This window comes from Takifugu rubripes, chromosome 9 (assembly GCF_901000725.2).
Source record: "Takifugu rubripes chromosome 9, fTakRub1.2, whole genome shotgun sequence".
Taxonomy (NCBI): domain Eukaryota; kingdom Metazoa; phylum Chordata; class Actinopteri; order Tetraodontiformes; family Tetraodontidae; genus Takifugu; species Takifugu rubripes.
In genome coordinates, this window is record NC_042293.1 from 14476781 (window position 1) to 14488311 (window position 11531).

The following is an 11531-nucleotide window of genomic DNA, read 5'->3' on the forward strand; positions in this document are numbered from 1 at the left end:
CTCCTGTCTCGGGATTAGACTCGACAGCAACCATGACAGTGAAGATTAGATTTATCTGTGCCTACTGGACATTTTGGGTGACTAGAACATCTTCAGGCTTTAATCTGCTGATAAGGGACATCAAATAAATGTCCCAGGTTTAATTCCCTCAGGTATTTACCCCCTTCATGCTGGAGTCAGGAATTCTTCTTTTCCAGGAGCAGTTTGATGGATGAAAACAAGAGCAACGACTTGTTTGTGGTTTTCAGGCCTCTTATGTCTGCTCAGCAGAGCAACATCAATAGATCGATCACTCTGATAAAGTGGGGAATCGCCTGATTTCCAGGCAGACAAATAAAGACTCGCCAGCACACGGGCACCTTCCGTACTGTAGAGTGGGGGGTTGTCACTTTTTTTTCATATTTTGTTAAAAAGGCCGATTGACTTTGCAGCAGAGATCTGATGTGAATGGGCTCTGAACAACGTGAACAGACGAGGGCAGAGCTCAGTCGTGAAAAAATCGATCTTTTAGCAACAGCAGACGTCTCAACGGCAGGAAACTCTCACAGGATTCATCCCGTGACTTTACGCTGACTTTAAGGTTCTACCAGCACTTCTGGTGCTCCCCAGGCCCTCCACAGGTGGGGGCATTCACGCTGGATGTGGCTCCTGATGTTATCAACTACAGCTCTGTAGCCCTCAAAGTAACCTGGCGTTGCTCTGACGCCACAGAGGAATCTTAAATTTCTGGATCGGGAGGCTGTTGGATGTGTTCGGTGGTTTAGTTGGAAAGAGCTCACAGAATGTGCGGCGTTAGCTCTAGGTTACCAGAGCTGTGGTCTAAAGGGTGATCTTGCCTGAGCAGATGTTGAAGCTTGTTGGGAGACATGTATTCAGAGACTCTTTGAAGCTGCACACTGGGGGGTTGCAGGGGCTCATGCTCACCTCTTAAACACACAGGTGGATTTGGTAAAAGAGAGCTGGCTGCAGATTTTTGCCACACTACTTCTGTGATTATCCGGTATGAGGATTAGACGGACCAAAATGCTCAGGTCAAAGGGCATATGGCTTCTAGAGGAAATATTTTTATTCCTACTCCACTAAGAAATGGCTTAATTTCAGATGAAGACACAGAACCCTAATCTGAGTTCTGAGTTCTGTCGCACATAAAGTTGTCCCAAATAGTCGTGTCTGCATCAACCCTCAACCAAGAGTTAGCCACCACGATGACGTCAAAAGAAGTTCTTTAGAGTCAAATGTAGGGTGATTTGAAGCTTGATTGGATCTTGCACCATTGGTGGCTTTCTGTTATTATGTTTAATCTCAGATGCTATTCAGGAGTCCAGACTTGGGGGACATTGGACAAGTACTGTACTAACACAGGACTGGACAATGACCAGTCTGGGGCCAGTAAAATAAGCAGAACAGGTAAAGTGGGACACACACAATGAGGCCAGCATGTTGTAGCCATGTGGCTGGAACCAGTGCCAGGCCTGAGAAGCCCCACAAACCAGTTGTACTGATATAATCTGAAAATGGCTGTCTAGCCATGTGGTACAGTTGGCACAAATTCTAACAGGATTACTAAATTCTAATCAGGATGGAGTCGTATGGACAGATGCAAGTCTTCATTAAGTGAAGAGGCACCTTCAGACCCAATGTTCTGAACTTGAGGTATTAGAGAAAGTCTGTCAGGGTATTATCCTGCACTGGGTTTCGGTATCCACTGGAAACGTGACTCTTCCTGGATCTGCACCACTCATGCAGACTTGCATGGTTTCATCCCAACCCAAAATAATCTCTGTTACATATTTCATCTCTTGTAACTCTCAAGTAAACTTAAAGTCAGAACTCTCCAATGCACCTGTGGGCGGCTCGTGTTGTGGTTTCTAGTGTATTTCAGGCTTAGAGGTGTTGTTTTCAATGCAAACAGGCCTCACAGGGACTAAATCAGACAGGTCGGTTTTCTCTCCTCCCTTAAGCTTCTTTGTGGAGCTTTACTCCAAAGCAGCCACTTGGGATTCAGTCTAACGGAGCTCCAGGCTGTTTTTAGGGCATTTTGCATAAATTACAACCATCTCCAAGCACAGGCATGTCTAGGTAACAGCTAATGAATGATAAAATTGCTAAAATGAAGAACTAAACGGCAACACTATTGAAAGCACAGGCTTGTGCTACAGCTTACGGGGCAACTAAAAAGTCAGTTTTCCATTCTGTATTGACCTGATGTTTTTATTCTGCATTTTACCAGTATAGGAACGCTAACGGTGTCATGTTTCACCAGGCTGTATTTTAAGAGCCACTCATTCTACCCTCGCGAGAGGAGACGCTTCAGCCCGGGTTTTACAGACGCGTCTGGACGCACTGATCCTCCCATAATTCGGCAGGAGCGTCGGCACATGTCGCGTTCTCTCCTCCCTCTTCTTGTTTTTGTGGGTTTGCTCACACCTGTGATGGTGAGCGGGCGCTGGTGAACTCCCTTGGCTGCGCTCTTCCCTGACAGTACCGAGAGGAGCCCCGAAGTTCTCCCTGCTTATGGGTCACCTGAAATCTAGAGCGTCAACTGTTCAGTCACAGGAGGATGTTTATTTATCCGCCATTATCAGTTCTCCATCTATGTGTGAAAGCATTTCTGTCCCGATGGAAGACCACGTGTGTCATGGAAACAAAGATTGTCACTGTTTTGAAGTGGTGACTGTGAAACAAGACAGAAGCCTTGCAAACAAAGGTGTTTATTGAAGAGGCCACTTGTGACCCAAATAAACAACATAAAATGTACTTCTCCGCCCCGAACATAGCACCTTCTATTTTAAAGATCAGAGATAAGTTTAATTTAAACTCACTAACAAGTTTGATATTTCATCCGGCCGTAACCCGTGGCTGGGCTCTCCCTTAGAGACAGGGTGAGAAGGTCTGCCATCCTGGAGGAGCTCGGAGTAGAGTCGCTGCTCCTCTGTGTTGAGAGGAGCCAGATGAGGTGGCTTGGGCATCTAGTTAGGATGCCCCCTGGGCGCCTCCCTGGTGAGGTGGTCAGGGCATGTCCCTCCAGTAGGAGGCCCCCGGGAAGACCCAGGACACGTTGGAGAGACTGTGTCTCTCGACTGGTCTGGGAACGCCTGGGGGTCCCTCCGGATGAGCTGGAAGAGGTAGCTGGGGAGAAGGAAGTCTGGGCTTCTCTTCTTAGGCTGCCCCCACAACCCGACCCCGGATAAGTGGTAGAGGGTGGATGGATGGATCCGGCCGTAACACGTTTACCATCGGAATGCTTTAGGAGATGTAACAACACGGTTGAAAAATAGATGAAAACAACCATTTTTCTTAGTTTGCTCTCATGTGCCTGGACTCAGTGGGTGAATGGCGGAAGAAGAGATTAAATGGAACAAACAGTCCGAAGAGCCAAGCGACTGTTGTGTTTTTGGAATTATTGCGAGAAGATGTCACCAGAATCCATCACAAAGCTAAAAACACGCTGAGGCGAAGATGGCTGAAGTAAGCAGAGCGTCAACAAGGTAAATGATTCCTTTGAAGCATCTTCAGGAATGAAATCAATGTCTGATGTGTCCTCCTCAGCTGGCCAGATATATCAGCATGTGATTCCCATGGAACTGCTGGGATGCATGTCAACCACCAAGTGTTCTGGAGCTGGGAATAATTTGATAAATCAGCTTTCTCATTATGAGACACGACTTAATCATTTAATGGAATTGCTTTAAGCTCTTTTTTAAAAAAAAACAAAAAAAAAAGCAATTAAGTTTTTAATAAACAAATAGAACCTCCCACTGCTGCTGCCCCACAACTGAACTGTTGCAAAGCGTTTCCACCTTTTGGTGATTCCGCTCATCCGTCTCCCATCTCGTCGGATCATCTCCAAGCAAGAGTGGAAGGAAAAGAAGGAAACATTGAGCAGAACCAGATCCACTAGATAAAAGTGGAAGAGAAGCAGAGATGGGACATAGGAGAGAACAGATGAACACCAGTTGTACCGTTATAGACCGTTAGCTGGACTCTATTACGTGCCTAACGTGAGGGATCATTGGTGGTTGATGGATCACCCTTAATAAAATCAGACAGCAGGATACAGATGGATTTCTTCTACAACAGTGCTTTCCTCATGCACGGCGGATCAACTGGGTGCAGCGACAAGGCTTCCTGACACTTTGTCACATGACCAAAAAGGGGCAATTACAAGCTAACAAGATTTAGCCGGGCTGCTGTAGAATCAAAGGAACCAACATAACACACTTAGGTTCATGTTTAAAGGTGTACGTAAGTAATAGTGTAAACTGTGACAGTGTAAATAAATTCTTAAATTAGCTGAAATGCACAACTGAGTATATTTTGGTAATGATAATAAATGTGTCTCTAAACCTTTGCATTAGCGCACAGCTCTGGAGCCAGCGAGACCTGCAGACCTACGCCAGCACCAGTGGCTCTGTCGGTGTCACATGAGGACAGAGGAACGGTGTCGGACCACCGGAACCACCTCGGCCTGTAGCAGAATAGCTACCATGATGCGTAAAGGTTCTGGTTGTGGAGCAGGGACGGCTGGTGTGTGTGGAGGCTTTTGATGGGATCACTTAATACAACTGTCCCCAAAAATCTAGAATCTTGTGAAGCAAAATGTCTTCAAAGAGGTCATGACGATCAGACGGGACTTGTAATCTGCAAGAACAAGCAAGTCCATAAGAGCGCGGATCAGCTGACGGATAAGGATTATGTTTGTTCTTGTCGAAGTGGATCACTCTTCCGTTGCTTGTGTGGATGCACCAACGAAAATAGCAGGAAAGATGCCTCTGAGCTACGGGTCCAATTCTCCAGCTCTCGGTGGTCTTTAGGTGTCTCGTTGTTCCTTCTGGGATCCATTCTAAGATTGTCACATTAACGTAAACCCAACATTTTATTGGGGTGATCAGGTTCTCTCAGGAACTACCTACCCAACCAGGAACCTACAATCCAGCTGTGTAGGTCTTTATCAGGTGGTAGACTAGCACAGACTGTTTTGCACTAGCTCCTACTGGTGAACAGTTTTGAATCGTCAGATTCAGGAATGGCATTTGGCCCGACATCAAGCTTAAATCAATCTTGAACAGCTTTTCACGTTTCCCTTCATTTGGAGCACTTCAGCCGTAGCTGCACACTTCCTTAAATTATTTCTAACCTTTGAAGAACTTAAATGTCCTCATGTGAGGTGTCTGAAGGGGAAAACTGTGAGGTCTGGCCATTATTTCCGATTATCCGCCAGGTTTTCTGAAGTGGAGCCTCGACACAACACACATAAACACAAATGTGGCCCAATTAATAACTGGTCGACCCCCTTTTAGTACCAACTCCTTGGTAGAGTCCGGTCTGGGTCCGGGGCCTTAAGTGTTCTGCGTTTTGCTGCCGTGTTTCGACACACTGTAAATATACATGGTATAGATGTTTGTATGTAGTAATTCCAGTTTTCTCATCTATCAGGTCATTTTCCTGCACTTGTGTTCTCACTGTGTCAACAAGCAGAGCGTCATATTTAGAAGAACATGCTTCAACAGACGGCGCCAGGAGCCCCTCGAGAGCGTGGAGTCTTTCATAACTGCAGAACTGCTGGATGACAATTAACATTAGAAAAAGTTATTACGAGAGCCAGAAGCAATGAAAACTAAAAACCTGTCCTGAGAGGCACAGAGCAATCAACTGGACATGTGGAAGACATGTAAAAAGAATCACAGGGGACAAAACTGGACACAAACATGACACAAAAGCTGTAGCAGCTGTGGAAATGATAGTGGATGTGATACCGGGTGGAGGAAATGGCACAAAAAATACATTTTGCAAAGAAATGCAGATCAGTCTGCAGTATCCACGACAACGCAGGAGTAAATGGAAGTAGTAATAAAAACAGCACACATTCCATTAAAAAACAGGGCTAGGCTTACAAACCATCCAGGCAGCCACAGGTTGGTTGATACGGGCTGCTAAACGGACCGTGACCATTAACCAGAGATTAACCAGTTACCACCGTGTTATTGGAGATCTGTTGAATATGGGCAACAAAGGCAGATGGAGCTTTTCGAAGAAGCCACAGGTGGAAGAGGAAAAGGCCTGATATGCCTTCATGGAGGCTATTATGGGCTGTTATACGCCACACTAACTGTATATGAGTGCACCGTTTTTGGTGCCGATGGCGTGTTGGTGATTTCCTGTTGGCGATGGTGTGTTGGTAATGGCGTTTCGGCGATGGCGTGTCGGTACTTCTGCGGAAAGCTCTTGCACCAATAGTAGATGTTATCATAGAAACCTGCTGCGGGTTTGGAAGAGCTCAGCTTTTGGAGGAGGTTGCACTGAGCATCTGGTATTTTTGTTTAACTGATCATCTGATGTCCAGAGATAAACTCCCCAACGCTCAACCACTCCCCCAACTACAGTGAAGTGTCCAGGTGACACGGAGGACGGGTGCATAAACCATTCGGTGCTTTTTATCTGGGAGGGAGCTTTAGTGCATCGAGAGATCGTAAATAAGATGCATGTTTTCCCCCCACTGTGAAGATATGGCCTCTGGATTTAACAGCATTAAGTTCACATCAGTCATCAGCCTAAGTGAGAACATGTGAGACAGAAGGAAAAAGTCAAAGGTAAAAACACACATGTGGGGGAAAACATGCGCCTCTCAGACGCAGTTAATCGTGAAACGTGAGCATGAATATTTCACATTGCTGAAATTATTCTAGGACATAAATAACATCAAACTGTCTGCACTTGTCTGTTCCCACAGTGAGATGTTCTGAAGTCACTTGCCAATATGAGGTGTTGTGTGTGTGTGTGTGTGGGTGGGTGTGTGTGAGTGACCAAGTCCATTTTGCTCCCAGTGCAAAGACAAACATGCTAAAGTGAGTGGAAATGCTAAACCCGAGTGTGAGTGAGTGTTGTGTGTTCTGTGATGAGCAGAACCTGTCCAGGCTCTGCTCCCGTTGGCCCCGTTTGCTGCGTACCCTATATTTGTGTTCTCGCAGCACATGTTTGTTTAGGATTATGCTTTTTAGATGATGTGAGGGGGCGGGAACCAGAAGAAAACTGGTATTTGCATGTGAAACTTACCATGACTGGTTTCATCAGTGCTCATCAGCGCTAAATTAGCATTATTTTATGTAAATATAAAGTCTTGGTTTGGAATGCAAATGAAAGCCAAATGTGATCGTTTTGCTAAAGACTGAAAACCCATGTGTGATTCAACACATACCACAATGTTGACTTTTGTGCTTGACGCACAAATTGTGTTAAAAGAGTGAGGCTATTCGTGCCCCCTGACTTTGATGGGGTGTTCTTGTTTCGGTCGTCGTCTGTTTTCTCTGGATTCTCTGGTTTCCTCCTGCAGGAGATGTGGTGGGAGTGTGTGAGTAATGGTGTGTGTGTGTGCTGTGCTGGACAGCCAGAGGGTCCAAAAGGTGAGGGCTCCAGGAAACCACCTGAGCCTGATTAGGTATCGGTGACAGTTAATTTGGATGGAGGGATGATGGAGGGATGGATGCAACATCCAGAAGAATTCCCGCTCACCACTGCCCAGGAACGCGTACCTCAACTCAGATCCACTCAGGCTGATCGGTTTTGCTCCACTTCCCGACACGAAGGTGGAACCGTGGAAAGCAGCGATCAAACATTCAAGCATCTAACTGAACCCGAGCAGATCGGCAGATTTGAACCGGGTTTGAGCATTTATGACCCTTTTCCGGTGCAGGGGCTCTGTTCATGTTGACAAATGTTTTCTGAGTCGTTCCATATGTGGCTGAGTAATGCACCCGATGGTGGGTGAAGCAGGCCCGCTAACAGAAACACAGTTTGCTTCACGGTGGCGCTTTCCATCCACCACAGCCACGCGTTTGACAACATTCAGGAATTTAGTGTTCTGCTCAGAATAATCGTGGGGAGGTGAGATCTGGTTGAACTACATACTGGAGTTAACGGCTTTTACTCAGATTTCCACCTTTGCATAACAATTGGGTCTTAGTTTTAGGGAGTTTGTCCTCCACAAAGGCAGTTACGAGGGTTTGCCCCTGTGAGGCAGTCGTATCTATTTGCATACCGAACTGGATGGTTGCCCTGAAGGAGGTACTCGGGTTATTTTCACAACAGGTAACAGCTGCTTGTCTTGTATTGCCACTCTGACAGGTCTCCTTCCTGCTGACTGTAAACCATCATTACTAAAGTTTCTCATTTTAATTTAGACACTGAAATGCATGGACAGATGCTTACAAGCTAAAATCCTTAGCATGAAAACAGGTTGGATTGACTGCTTTTCCTCTGTGCTAGTTCTGTATTCCAGACATACAACCAACATCCAGGATAAAAATAACTCTTTTAGCTGTTTCAGCTCTCCAAAAATTTAAAATGATTTTTACAGAAACGAGTAAGTCATAAGTTAAGATCACAAAAATAATTGGATCGGCTGTCCGGTCTAATGCCTCGTTTATCCCTTCTACCGGAGCCTGTGGCTTCTAATAGTTTGACCCTGTCTGACCTGTGAATCTCTTCAGCAACCAGTCTGGGTCAGCTTGGTTTCATTTGTTATCACTGCGGTTTCTGAGGCTACTTATGCTAATCTACCGCTCTCTCGAGGTGTCTCCGTCTCAAGAATGCCACCTAAACAAGGATCTGACAGGGACCCAACACGATCTGCTGCTGGATTACGACTGAATCGCTGAAGATAGTAGCCATGGAAACTCTGAAGGCTGATGAAATACGGCAGTGGTGCGCTGCGTTGCCTCGGAGATAATCCTAATTATTCTACAGGAGAAAAGAAGCTATATTAATGACAGTGGGACAGCTCCCACTAGTCAAGACAAGTCACTAATTCATCCACAGATGTTATGAATGTCAACATAAGGAAGGAAGGAGCATTATGTGGCAGATGTCTATCTCCTGTTTCATTAGATTTAAACCCCCAAAGCAAAAGGTAACAACTGAGCCATCCGCTAACATGGTAGTAGGGTACTCTGACCAAATGGCAAAAAAACACGGGTCATTGGCCTGCTGGCCTGCTTCAGCTGAAGCGCTTCTTGGTTTGGGAAAGCATCTAAAGTTGCATGGGAATAACAAAAAAACAGTTTCACAGATGGATGGCTATAAGACCTGTAAGATCATGAAGTTTTTTAGAGTTACAGACGGCTTTCAGAGTGCTCATAAATCTAAAAGCAGAGATTTACTATCTGTTCCATCTAGCAGTCTATTGTGGCAGTTAGCTACAATATGGGTGAAGGATCTCAAAGAAAGACGTGACCACGTTCAGTTTGTAACAGATGTTCCCAAGAACATGCCGATTACGCTGCCTGAGCTCCAGAAACATGAAAGCCCACCTAAAATGTGGCTAAGACACACTTAATGACAGCCTGAGCCTCAGGGCCTCATGCTGGGCTGAAGATTCACCCAGCAAGACAGACTCCAGACACACGGCCGAGACAACACGGGTGTGTCTGAAGGACGACTCGAGGGACCCGGCCACAACCCTGAGGAACATCTCTGGTGAGAGCTTAAATGGCTGCACTGACGGTCCTCATCCAACCACGAGAGCTTTATCTGCAGCCAGGAATGGCGAATATCCCCAAATCCACATCGGCACCGCTTGTAGTGTCATAACCAAAGTGGGTTTATTTTGGTGGGGGGGGGGTTCACCCATTAATCACTCATTAATCACTCATTAATCACCCTGTTTCTGGTTAAGACAAAGCAAAACATGTCTGGATCATTCCGTTCCAGGAAGTTGTTGATAATATTGGGAAATAATTAAGTGGGTAATGAAGTGGCTTTCCAGCGTCTGCATACTGAGGCTATAACGAGGTGTTGAAGGACGAATATGTCGGTCTGCGACGGCACTGAGATAGCACTGAAAATATCACTTAATTCTGAAAACCAGAGACTAAATACTCGCTCTATGTAAAAAATTCAGACAGCTTCCATTTGTGAATGACCGGAACTGTCGGATGACGCCGATCTACCTCAGGGATGGCGACAACCGAAAGCAAGTCGTCCAAATGAACTGAGTAGAAATGTAATCGTTGAAAAGGTTTTTGGAAGTTGCCTCCATCTGGTGACCCCGACGAGAAGACAAACGTGCTAAACTCGTGAACTGGCATCATGTGGTGGGGGGGTCAACGCGTGAAAAAGGGTTAAAGAGCCTCGAAGGGATCGCCACAGCGGTAGGTGGTGCTAGTTTTGTTAGCCACCAATGCTGCCAAATGAGGCTCGAAAAACAGGGCTAAGCTGAAGTGACATCCACCCTGCTGTTTATGCCATAGCAAATTAACTAGATAACTGTGGTGTTAAATGATTTTGTAACTACTTGGTTTAAGTCAGTGCTGCCGGGTCAGAGCGGTTGAAGAGTCCTAGCAGAGACATGCAGGATAAAACCTGTAAATTCATCACAAATAAAGTCGCTGATGCTACTTCTTTATCTGCGTAATAATATTGCTTTCCTTTTTGGAACGTTACCAGCAGGAACTGTCACAGTTGCTTGTGGGTTTCCTGTATGAGTGGATCCTCAGAGCTGCCAGGAGAAGGTCCTGAATGTTGTCGTGGACTCTGAGCTCGTTCTCTGGTCTTTCTTTTTTACTCTCTCTCCTAATTCAGATGTTGCTAGGATGCTGAAAATGTCTTGGTCAGTCAGGACCATTCAACAGTCCAAGTAAGAAGTTATTTGAACTTGTTATGAAGGACATATATTCAGACAGTGCTGGTCTTACTGAACCACCAACCCCATATATATTAGATTAACAACATGCTCTCCATGTCGAACAACACGTTCCAATGCAGCCTCTGTTCTCACAGTAGATGTGGGCTAAGGTCAGGCCACCCCCAGATAGTACCGGCCCGCTGAATCCGTGGGTTCATGTGACTGATGGAATACATTCCGTGTGTATGCTGACTGGTGTTGTCCTCTTAAATAGCTGGGAGCAGCTTCTAGTGTTCCAGAGCTTTCCGGCCTCCATGTGTCTGGCAGGTGGCACAGATGTACCATGAAGGTTGTCCCTTTTGGAGAAGCAGGTTCGGACTGGTCGGACATCCGCCACGCTAGGCTGGACCCAAACTCTAGAAGAGTCCTGTACCAAAGCCTCAGTTCAAAGTAGAACCCGTCACTGACTATATAAACACCATAACTTAGTTATATTTTGTCTCTCGGCACTTTATGGGAGGGAGGGTCAGATGTCGACAGGAGGCGGTTTCAGATGTCCGTTTTTCTGCTGTGGAAGTGCCGACTGCAGCTTTGTCTTAGTACCGATATCGGTCACTCATTATGCACGGGTTGTACATGAAACCGTTGACATCCATCACAATTATCCTTCCTCCAAGACTGCATTCCTGTGGACGCGTCTCCGACCCTTTTAAAGCCGTCTGGACAGGAAACAAAGGAAAGCACAAACTTTAGCGTCTCTTTGGACCACTTAGATCTTCGGTGGGCCTCAGAAGTCCTGGCAGGCTGGGAGTGTCAGACTGTCCTAAACGATTAGATTGATATTTAATTTAATCCCATTGTTTGGAGGAATTTTATGAAAACATCGGTATATTTCTCTGCTGCCGCTCTGAGG